General features: G+C 42.9%; 1 pseudogene; it reads right to left on the bottom strand.

The window, feature by feature from the left end:
- Positions 1 to 7113: 7113 nt before the first annotated feature.
- LOC124778428 lies at positions 7114 to 7231 on the bottom strand (annotated as a pseudogene).
- Between the last annotated feature and the right edge of the window lie 3402 nt (positions 7232 to 10633).

Raw genomic sequence — 10633 nt, 5'->3', positions numbered from 1 at the left:
AACGGCCGGCTGAGGTGCGGCGCCGCCGGCACCAGCTCCTGCTCGCAGCCTACCCACACTGTCCCTCGTCTCTCGCCGCGATGCATCCGTCATTGTGGCGTGCAAAGTTCAAGCGAATTTGTGACATCGTGGCGAATGGGGTGAATATTGTAGCATTTCTGGTAGCTGGAGCCTTTACTTTATTCCGAAGATTACATCTGAGTTGAGCGTCGGGTTAATAACAGACGTATGACGTCATAAGATGGGATGACGCCCGTACGACAGATGCCACTATCTCACTGCAGCGCACGAGGGAAAACTGCGTCAACAGAAATTGCTTGTGTTATGATTGGCTGCTCTGACGATAGATAGATGGGATTATTCTCACGTCTGCACGTCAGATCACATGTTTCCATTTATTTACGCTAACAAAATTCGGATATAGTCCGAAATAGGGCGATAGTACCTATCAGTATCGTGCTGTATTAAGATATCAGTTTCAAGTTAATTTTAGATAAACAACTGCTATATCAAGAAGAAACATATCACTCCATGCATCATCACCTCTGTAACAAATGTCACCAAGCAAAGTAGGTCACACCAACTAGTCATCTAATCCGATGGCTTCGCAATAGGAAGTGCGGAGTTAGCTCAGTCAACTGGGAGCGAAGCAGATTACGTTTTAAGCTAGGGAACTTTTAATTTGTCCTATACGCGGTGGTCTGGAACATACTGAATACCTTGCATGGGTACTGCAGGGCAGGCTGTGCTGAGAAATAGCTGTTAAGAAAATAATTCGTGTGTTGCACCGTTTCCGAGTTAATTAGCATCGAAGTTATCCAATTTGGCACTGCGAGAGCAAAGGTAAGACTAGTGTCAGTCGTTTTCCTAGCATAGATGGTAGCGCACGAGGCTGCGCAGCTTTTGGCTCTTGCTCGATACTTACTACCGCCCCATGTCCAATTTTTGTATCGCTCTCTTGTTCAGTTTTAGGAAACTAAATTTAGGACACGTTAGGTGGCACAGTCTCTGTCTAGCCCCTCGAATTTTCACGCACAATTTGCCTGATTAGCTGACTTCAATGTTAATTAACTCCGAAAAGGCGCAACGTATAGAATCTTTTCCTAAACAATTATTCCTCAGCACAATCTGCTCTGCAACACCCTTACAAGTTTTTCATGTAACTTGGTATGCGTTAAAGAGTCTTAACACTTGTATCAATCGAGCTATTGAAACAAGTACGATTTTTCAATATAATGATATAGACTACTATATTTAACGGCATCCGGAAGGTCTTGAAAAGACGAGTATAGCGATATAATGCTTGACAAAGCTGAGGTTGAAAATTTTCGCAAAAGAATCCGAAAAATATTCTAAAAATGAAGGCAAGCTATGTCATGCAGAGAATACGATTATATTAGTAGAGTAGGCCTATCTTCCTGCATACAGCGACGGAACCTAGCCTGAGAGTATTGCTTGGCTGTGTTTGCACCGCAATAAGTGACTCTGGCCATACTGTTTTCCAATTTTAGTACATTTCTCGGATTCTTCTGTGAAGAGTTTCAACCTCAACATTAACAAGCTTGCATCACTGTTTACGTCTTTTGAAACGCTATTTTGAAAATCAAACTTCCTTCACTATCTAGATCGACACAAGAGTTAAGACACTTTATCATCTACCAATTCACATGCTCCTTAGTATACTGTCATTTTTATAAAGTTTCGATACGTGGAACTGTTCACAAACTAAAAGAAGCATTCTGTGGTTCACCCTCTATAATAAAACCCAGTACCATCCCTATCGACCAAATTATATTGGTGTGACAAAACCCATAGCCTGTTTCATTGGAATTCCGCAAAAGCCTCTCATCAAAAGCAACAGACACAGTATCTACGTACTGCTTCTGTACTGGGGCAATGACATCGCACATGACACCAGGTTGTTGGAAGTTTTAGAACTTTGGTGCCTTCTTCTGATATGGCAGGATAGAACTACGCTCCTCAGACATTGTTATACCAGTAAATTTTAATTGGTGGTAATACAGAGAAGTGAGTAATGCATTGATTCTTAAACCACATGATTATTATTAGCCATACATGGCATCCCTGGTGGGGAAACGTGCGGTGTCCGACTTTGCCGTGATGTCATACATACGTTGTTGTGCCTGTGTCATGTTGTATCTGTACAATACAGGGTGTTTTAAAAAGGTTTATCTGATTACACAAGTCCACAGGCCTGTAACCTTGACGCACTGAGGCGTCGTTGGATGACGTTTCCGGACATGGCTTCCCATGTACAGCTTGATCTACTAAGTCTGCTCTGTGGCTACTAGAAGTGTGTTACACGAATTTTTGTGCAATCCTAAAGCATCGGCTGCACACTAACCAGCACAGCGCCGCGAAACACCATCGAGAAGGTGCTGACCCGCGTGCCAATGCAAAGAGCGGGCAGCGCCCCACCTTCAGCAACACAGAGTTGAGCGCCCCCTGTCAACACTGATTAAATCAGCCGCCCGTCGCTGATGGGCTCAGTTCGGCCGCATTCTTTGACAGCATCAATGCTGAGTAATAAGACGACGTTACTTAGCCTTCGTCCTGAGAGTAGTAATAGAGAGTAAAGTACTTGTATGTAAGAGGCACAGGAAGCACAGTGCGCAGCTGGTGGTCTAGTGGCGAGCGTTACTGCCTCTGGACTACGGGGTCCCGGGCTCGATTCCCAACCAGCTTGGGGATTTTCTCTGTCCTCGCACTGGGTGTTTGTGTTGTACTCATCATTTCGTCATCATCAAGATTCGTGACAGAGGCTAGATTGGACTGGGTAAAAAAACTGGACTGTGCAAAAATTGGGACTTTGTACGGGCGCTGGTGACCGCGCAGTTGAGAGCCCCACAAACCAAACATCATCACAGGAAGGTAAGTATTGCTTCTTCTTTCAATTAAAATGAAGTTTTCTATTAATTAGAAAGTGTGTTGTAAAGATGATTTTGAATTCTTGTCATGATTTTGTATTCCTGCTACTGGCCATATCAACTTCTCTCCTTCCTTGTTTGTGTTTGTGCTGACTCCCACAGTAGCCAACACAACAATTGTGAAACACACTGTAGTATTAACCTTGTAGACCTTGAAAACAGATGGTGGCTTTATTTTGTATTTTAACATTCTGAGAGAAAAAATTATGTTACGTCTATTGACATACCGAAATCAATAACCTATTTGTTTTGCTGTATTTGAAAGTATTTGTGACTAATATGTAAAATGACTTGTTTACTTACTATAAACTACAGTTTAGCGCTATTTATCACTACATTCCAAGTAAAATGCGCTGGACTTTGATGATAGTATTGTCTGCGGAGTGCGGGCAGCATCTATTATTGCAAATAATGTTCAAGGAATAATCGGTGCAATAAAGGCACTATCACCACCCGACGTTTTTAGCATTTTTTCAAGAATGGTTCTCTTTACCAGTCTCCAATTTAGGAAGAGAAGATGATAATGCATCATGATCTGCACCAAAAAAATATCATTGACGTTACTTACTACCTAATGTGGCTTTTTGTTAGTTTCGACGTTACGCCTGGTTGAGGCTACGTTTCTTTGGAGTGGATAACATTTGTTCTTATCAGTATGATAAACAAAATTGAAGAAGCAGCTGTGAAGGAATGTCTCCAAATGCTAACAACGTTATTATTGCGTGTCAAGCATTTCCATCGTAGACCTACAACCCATACAAGAAGGTCCTCATCAAACTCCACGGGACAACAAACTACTATTTGAATTCAACATAAGGTGTTTAGAAGAACAAATACATAAAAGCTGTGGAGCATTAAGCATTCTAGGATTTTAAAGTATAAGTAGTATCTTTGATCCCAGATTACATTTATGCGAAGTGAACCAGTGATTCTCAAACAGCACAGAAAGTTAAATTAGGAGCACAGAGACCTCCGTTAAACAAGGAAATTAGGCAACAATACGAAAGAAAATTGGAAGTAAACAGAAAAAAATCATGATTTTGGTTTTCAGATAGCATCTTACTGAAAAAATCCTGCAGTCGTATCTCAATTGATAAATAAAGTAGAGCAAATAGCTAATAAAATACCAATAATCGCTGATAACAGTTCAGCAAAATAGTTCGAAGTTATATGGTGAGGCCAGGCTTTAGTTCGCTCAGCCATCAGGACTAACATCTGTGAAGTGTTAAAATATATTCTGTAAATGAAAAAACCAACACATTCAGCAGATGTCAGCCAGTCCTTGCGACGTACGCATAAGTTCTTCTGTTGGTGTATAACATTGCCTCACGTATTGACTTCTTCCGTAGAAACGTTGTAGCAAAAATACTTGGTAATCCAAAACCAATGACTGGATATCACTGAAAAATTTTACAGACAAGTACATATCCTCGTATGAACTACAATACACTTAAAATGTTATCGTTTGCAGGTATCTAGCGATAAAAATATGACGCATCTGGTATTAGTTTCATCAGACAGACAGTCACATATGTCATGGTTTCGGATAGACACAGTGTGTATCAAAATATTTTCACCGCAGGTACCCAGTATTGTAGAGATCAGCTGAATGAATACATGTGCAGAAATACTTCAGTGTAAAGTTTCGATTGTAAGTAATCAGTATAATGGGATTTTTTGTCTTTGTATTTGCAGTCTTATAGAAATTGTTTCCAGTGCCACCAACTCAATTCATAGAAACGTGTAGATAGTGTTCAAGTCGTACTTCTCTATAACCTAAATAATCCCAAATTCACCGCAACATAAACATTCAGACTGATTCGAAGATTGTAAACAGAGTCTAACATCTTCCCTACTAGTTATTAAAATGTCTCTGCGTTCGTCGGTTGCTCTAACCGGTTATTCGAAGCGTCAAATGATCTAAAACTTCAAGCGGCAGAGATTAATCATAGTGCTCAGCAAGGAATTGCGTGCAAACTGTAATCTCAGTAAGCTACAGCCACATCATTTGAGGGTCACCGAATAGAAACATCCACTTAAATGTAGAGAACTCTTCATGGGAGCACGACGAAAAGCAGGAAACAGTAAGTAAAAATGCAGGTTGGCCTACAACGGTAGCATACAATGTTCTGGCAATAACAACTGAAGAATCATAGCATTTACAGACACACTTTTAAATGACATTTATCTCTTGTTTATACGTAACAGGCCCACAAAACTTCTCCAAAAAGGAAGAACGAATAGAGTTTAGGTCCCGCTGACAGCGAGGTCTTGAGATACTGAGTCCAAATTAGGATTCGAATTGATAGAGTGGGAAGTCAGTAGCATCACTTTCAAATAATCGAATCCTAACCAGGTTATAAGAAGCAAATCATGAAAATCCAAACTAGGGGTTAACACTGTAAGAAGTTTGTATAACACCACATTCTGTCTTTGTATTTACCTTACAGAAATTTCTCCTAAACTAATCAACAGCAAATTGATGCGTAATATCTTAATATATTATTGATACTCCTTACATAGGGAACGTATGCTAACGTGTACCCTTTGGCGATAGGTCGTTAGAAAGGAATCTGGCAAGTGAAAAGTAATTCTCAGTGAAAGGTGGTGTTTCTATGGTGAAGGTGTGCTACACGTTGTAACAGACTACGCTTCTATTGAGTACGTACGTATTGATATGTTGCCAGGAGACCTAAGTATAAGGTAACGTAGTCACGATCATCATACCCACAATTAGCGCAGGGCAGCCAATTTAGTTAACTTCGATAATTACAATGTTCAGTCGCTGCATCCTATCGAATAGTTCCGATTCACTGAAGTGTGTACTAACTGTCAGCACCCAGGCACGTAAGTTTTTTTCAAAGAAATTTGTAAAATTACAGTAAAGAAATTGGAGTGTTGTTTTATGTTAGGGAGTGTATGATGCAAGAGTTCTGTTGATGTTTGGTTTGTGTCTTGCCACACAGGTAGCTACAGCATGTTAGAGAAAAACCGAAGTTGTTCTTTTTATCATCTCTCTACCTAAAACGCACTACGGAACTCGCTGTACGTCCGAAAAAATGCAAAATAAGTGTATTCTGGACCTATACACACAATTTTGCGCTGTCGCGCGCAGAACAGACACTTCATTTGCAAGACACCTGGATTCCTGAGTCAGCATCTGACAATGGCATTCATTCCGCACTGGGAGAATCCACCTTCAGTCTCGTAGGCCTAAGCGACTAGCACACCCCTTCCACATTGGATCAATCTTCAGTCTAGAAGGCCTAAGCGACTTCATCTGGCGGTCGAAACTAAAGCGAAACTGAACTGTCATACTACCTTCGTCCACGGTTCCCTGGCTCTGTAAGTAAGTATTTTCAGAGTGATCCGAACCTCCACGATTTTTATCTCATATCAGTATCGTAACAATATGAAATTAGCACGTACGCCAACAGTGTTCAGTTCTTCCAACCTCAGTGTACGACTACAATTTTTGCCACAGACGTCCGCTCCTGCACCATGGAAATTATTACCTGATGCATTAACACAGACATGGGCGCGATTCACATTTATTTAAGATGGAGGGCCACCTCATCTTGTGACGCGATAGCTACGCCGTAGCACATGAAGTCAAAATTATAGCGTCCGTGACGTTAATGGTTATGGGATAACGCGCCGTTTGAATGGCAGCCCTTTTATGACACTCCATGCCAGGAAATTATGCCTTTAAATACTTTTGAGGATATATTCATTTTATGTTCACCCCGTATCTGGTATTTACATTTATTTACGCGTCGGGAACATTGTTTCTTTACTTTCGACGTTCTACAGTAGCTGCAATAAAAACTTCCGTAATAAAATTCTGCGACGCTGTTGATAAAGAAATAATGTTTACGGCACGTAAATAAGTGTAAACTTCTGAAGACGTCATCATGGAACAATAAATGCCTGTAAAAGTAACACACTCTGTCTCTGTCTCTCCTCCCGCACAGGCCATGAAGGCCCAAAGGTACCGACCGGCGGCGGTGTCATCAGCCCACAGGCGTCACTGGATGCGGATATGAAGGGGCATGTGGTCAGCACACCGCTATCCCGGCCGTATATCAGTTTCCTAGACCGGAGCCGCTACTTCTCAATCAAGTAGCTCCTCAGTTTGCCTCACAAGGGTTGAGTGCACCCTGCTTTCCAACAGCGCTCGGCAGACCGGATAGTCACCCATCCAAGTGCTAGCCCAGCCCAACAGCGCTTAACTTGGGTGATCCGACGGGAACCGGTGTTACCACTGCGGCAAGGCCGTTGGCCTTGTAAAAGCAACTACACGCAATTAATTCATTACTCATTACCTTCAGTTTCACCAGCTGCGGTGATCTAATACGCCCACGAGATACAAAAATTATTTACTAATGTTAAAACGAGAAACACTAGAAATACAACATATGGCAACGAGACAGGCAATCGCAGTCCGTAAGCAATTAGGAGTAACTTAGTGACTTTTTGGCCACAGACAGGTCATTAGAGTGTGTGAAATTTAGTGTGTTAATATCCACGAACAGTATTAGCAACCATTTTTTTAAAATTTTTGTTTATGGCTGATCACGTGGATTGTTTCCGCAACACTAAATAAATTCAGTCATTATATCTTTGTTCATTTTATAAAAGTTTAAAAGGATAATCACTGGAATTAAGCAAATATCGGCATACTTACTCGCACTCACACGCTCTCTACATGTTGACAATACTGTGAAAAATTTTTGGTCGACTTCAACACTATTCGTCAGTATTTCTGGTATTGACAGTTCGACGATGCTCTCCCTCAGATGGTCACGATATTGACGTATTGACAATAATATTGAACATGTAAGGGCCCCTGAATTCGCTCTCTCGCTTCGACGAATTTCTTCCGCGTTCCGGATTGAGACCAATCGTAGGCCGGATCCGCCCCGTGGATCCCCGGTCGCTCACCCGTGCCTTAACGCATGTCCTGTCGTCATACCCCTTCTTCAAGCCAGTGTTTTGTACATATTCAGTTCTTTGCCGAGTCTGCCAAGAATTCTGTCGAGAAGAACCCATCTACCATGTCCAGTGGCATTAATGTAACCACCTGTCGAAAGCCTGAAAAACCACCTTTTGCTATGCGGACTGCTGCGAGACTCACAGAGAGTCAGTGAGGTTCCGGGAGGTATCGACAGGGATGTGCAGCCATGCTGACTCCAGTGCCGTGATCAGCTGTACTAAGTTTCTCGGTTGAGAATCCATGGCGCGAACAGCCCGATCGAAGAGGTCCCACATTTTCTCATTTGCTTTAAACCCGGGGAGTCTGGTGGCCAATGGAATACGGTAAACTCGTCCTGGTGCTCTTTGAATCACGCAGGTAACCTACGAGCTGTGTGACATGTTGCATTGTCCTGCTGGTAGATGGCATCGTGCCGAAGAAAATCAAACTGCGTGTAGGGACGGATGTGGTCCCTAAGGATAGATCCTTTCTTGTGTTGATCCACTGTGTATATTAGAATGACGAAATCACTGCGGAGTGCCACGAAGATATTCCCTAGACGATAACTCTCCCTCCTCTAGCCTGGTCCCTTCCGACAATTGTTGCAGAATGTTTGCTTTCAGACGTTACACGCCAATGACCACCTATCCGACGGAACATAAAACGTGATTCACCCGAAAAGGTCACACGTGGCCACGCAGTGGACTCCTAGTTGCACTACTGGTGTGCAAATTCCATCTCGGCGGTCAGTTGCTCAACATCGCATCTTTAATCGCCCATACATATCTTCGCAGTCATCGTTCAGCCACAATCATTTACGGCCCTTGATGCATCACAGTCGCAGGCGCCAGTTTTGGATAGCGTCATTTTCCCACGCACGGTACACTTTAACCAAGCCGCACGCGAACAGTTTACGAATTTACCCATTTCGGAAATGCTTCCATCCTTGGTCCGAAGCCAACAATAAGCACAATTGATTGTCTTTTTTCCCCAATTTTAGGATTTTTCCACGACATACGTACAATGCTATGTGCCAGACGTTCTAGAGGACTTGTCTGTGCTAGTCTGCATCTTATGTCTTCCTCATTTTGTTCGCCATGTATTATTTTGCTTCACTTGCTGATGTTCATGGCCCCAGTAGTCTGTCAAGTGCGTCACTTACCTCATTTCTGATATTCCTTAATACTTTAATATCGTGTTTACTCACGTTCCATATTCTGGGCCAGTGGATTAGACCGAAATGTTATAAGTCATAGGATGGACACATACAATGGCGGTAGTATCGCGTACACAACTTATGGAAAGGCAGTGCATTGGTGGAGTTGTCATTTGTACTCAAGTGATTTAGGTGAAATGGTTTTCTGCGTGATTATGGCCACACGACGGGAATTAACAGACTTTGAATGCGGATTGGGGCAGTTAAGTCCCATAAGATTTCACACATAAACAAACTAATACGGATTCGACGTTGGAACTAGACACATGGGACGTTTCATTTGAGAAAGCGTTAGGAAATTCAGTATTCCGAGATCCACGGTGTCAAGAGTGTGCCGAGAATACAAAATTTCAGGCATTATCTCTCATCACGGACAACGCAGTGGCCGAGGCCCTTCGCGTAACAACCGAGAGCAGCGGCGTCTGCGTGCCAAAAGACAAGTAACATTGCGAGAACTAGCAGCAGATATCAGTGTGGGACATACAACGAACGTATCCGTTTGGACAGTCCCGCGAAATTTATGCTTTAACGGGCTGCGACAGCAGACGTCCTAATCGAATGCCTTTGCTAACAGTGAGACATCACTTTCAACGCCTCTCCCGGGCTCGCAACCATTTCAGTTGGATGCTAGATGACTGGAAAAGCGTGACCTGGTGGGACGAGTCCCGATTTCGCTTGGTAAGAGCTGATGGTAGGGTTCGAGTGTGTCACAGACCCCACGAAAGCATGGATCCAGTTTGTCAACAAGGCACTGTGCGAGCTGGCAGTGGCTCCATAATGCTATAGACTGTGTTTACATGAAGTGGATTGGATTCTGGTTGTGTTCGGCTGCCTGTAGACAATTTGCAGTCATCCACGGGCTTCTTGCAAGCAAACAGCAATGGAATTTTTATTGATGACAATGCGCCATGTTCAAAAATGGCTCTGAGCACTATGGGACTCAACATCTGTGGCCATCAGTCCCATAGAACATAGAACTACTTAAACCTAAGTAACCTAAGGACATCACATACATCCATGCCCGAGGCAGGATTCGAACCTGCGACCGTAACAGTCGCACGGTTCCGGACTGAGCGCCTAGAACCGCTCGGCCACCGCGGCCGGCTAATGCCCCATGTCACCAGGCCATTCGTTACTGGTTTGAAGAACGTTATGGAGAATAAGGCGTCCTGCGAGATCGCCAGGGTAGAAGTTCACTCATCAGGTATATCCATTGGTCGGTAGTCGACGTTTGAGTTCCTTGCACCACTGATACGTTCTGCGTAACGTTCTATTCGTTCAAAGGAGGTTTGCTTAGCAAATGGTCGGCACAGTTTATGTTGGCCTTGTATTGCGTAGGCTTTTACTTGGCTCAGTAGTTGCACCAGTCTATTTCTTCTCATTAAATATAATATTTCTTCAGTAACCTCTTGTGAGACAATATTTTGTGGTGTGACTTACCAACAAATTTGTCTCATGAACTCCGTAGACTCTGAATGGAAATGAGGCTCTTAA

Source organism: Schistocerca piceifrons, chromosome 2, assembly GCF_021461385.2.
Source record: "Schistocerca piceifrons isolate TAMUIC-IGC-003096 chromosome 2, iqSchPice1.1, whole genome shotgun sequence".
NCBI lineage: Eukaryota > Metazoa > Arthropoda > Insecta > Orthoptera > Acrididae > Schistocerca > Schistocerca piceifrons.
This window is presented reverse-complemented; position numbering and strand designations above follow the sequence as displayed.